This window comes from Zootoca vivipara, chromosome 2 (genome assembly GCF_965207765.1).
Source record: "Zootoca vivipara chromosome 2, rZooViv2.hap1.1, whole genome shotgun sequence".
NCBI lineage: Eukaryota > Metazoa > Chordata > Lepidosauria > Squamata > Lacertidae > Zootoca > Zootoca vivipara.
The window spans coordinates 58,941,407-58,942,981 of NC_142584.1; the positions used below are offsets into that span (position 1 = coordinate 58,941,407).

Consider the following 1,575-nt stretch of genomic DNA (forward strand, 5'->3'; position numbering starts at 1 on the left):
ATTAATGGAGTTTATGGTTATCTTATCCATGGATACTAGCAATGGTGGTTATGGGATACCTTTGCTGTGAGAGGCAGAATGCCTTTGAATACTATATGCTGGGAATTGCAAGTAAGGAGGGGCCTTTTGCTGTCAGATCCTGCTTGCAGGCTTCCATAGGTATCTGGTAAGCCACTGTGAGAACAAGAACCTGGCTGAGATAGTTCTTTGGTCTCATCTGGCAGGACTCTTCGTATGTTCTTACTACACATTGGTGTGTTTTGTGACCATACAAAATATGTCTCTCTCTCTCTCTCATATATATATATATATATATATATGTATATGTATATGTATATGTATATGTATATGTATATGTATATGTATATATACACACACACACACACACACACACACTGCCCAACGACAATAAAATCCACCATAAAAATGATACATCTGCGTAGCATATAACAACAGTAAACAATAGAAAGATTTAGCAAACTTAAAGTTGTTTCTAAAGGCAACCAGTTAAAAATAAATTAGATGTGAATTAAAACACATAGAATCATGGAATTATAGAATTGGAAGGTACCCCAAGGGTCATCTAGCCCAACCCCCTGCGATGAGGGAATCTCAACACACAGTCCCCCGCCCAATTTAAAACCAGTTTGCAAACCTGCTTAGCTTTGCAAATGTGGTAGCAGTTTACTGGAGAAAAAACCTCTCTATTTTCTCATGGGACAACCTCATTGGGGGGGGGTTTGCTTTTTTCCATATAAACCCTGGCTAAATGCATTCAAATGGTTAGAGCTTTTATTTTCTGAAGGCTGAGGTGTGACTGACGAGGCCAGGGGGCCCCAACATGTGTCCCGAAGACTGCATGCAGCCCTTGAGGCTTTTTCTGGTGACCCTCAGCAACATTTGATGCCCCACACAGCTCCCATGCTGCCTTCCCAAAGCTGGGTAAGCGAGGTGCTGGGCTTTGGGAAGGAGGTGTAAGGGCTCTGACAGGGTCGTAAAGATAAAGGTTAAGGTACCCCTGACCGTTAGGTCCAGTCGTGGACGACTCTGGGGTTGAGGCGCTTCTGGCAAACCAGAGCATTCTAGAGTCCTCCCTATCCTTCCCAAAGCCTAGGTAGCACCTTCCCAGCTTTGGGAAAGAGATGGGGGCTCTAGGACCCTGCCAAAACCTTGTGCCTCCTTCCCAAAGTCCTGTACAGTACCTCACTTACCAGGCTTCAGGAAAGCAACATTAAGGGCTGGGGTGCCTCAGATTTGGGCCTCAACACCCCCACCCCGTGACTAGGCAGTGTGCAGCCTGCAGGTTCTGTATTGAAGTACTCTTGCAGCCCACTTGGTATGAAATGTTAGACTGTCCTGGACTAGCCCCTTCATCCAGGTAGATGAGATCATTGTAGTGGTATGAGTACGGTCCACCCACAAAGAGTTAATTATATAGAAACCTCAGTGCCTTTTTGTTTAGGTTTCAGCAGAGGACACATGAAAGGCATTGAAATCTCATGCTTCACAGCTTTATTGCTTGGTCATTGATTGGTGGCATGCAAGTCATTAAGGGTTCAACCACAGAATCCATTT

The 1,575-nt window shown here is 44.6% G+C and overlaps 1 long non-coding RNA gene across 1 annotated transcript in view; it reads right to left on the reverse strand.

Annotated features, from left to right (window-relative positions):
- Positions 1-1,575, reverse strand: part of LOC132591726 (uncharacterized) — a 40,412-nt gene that overhangs the window by 37,688 nt on the left and 1,149 nt on the right. The window lies entirely within an intron of this gene.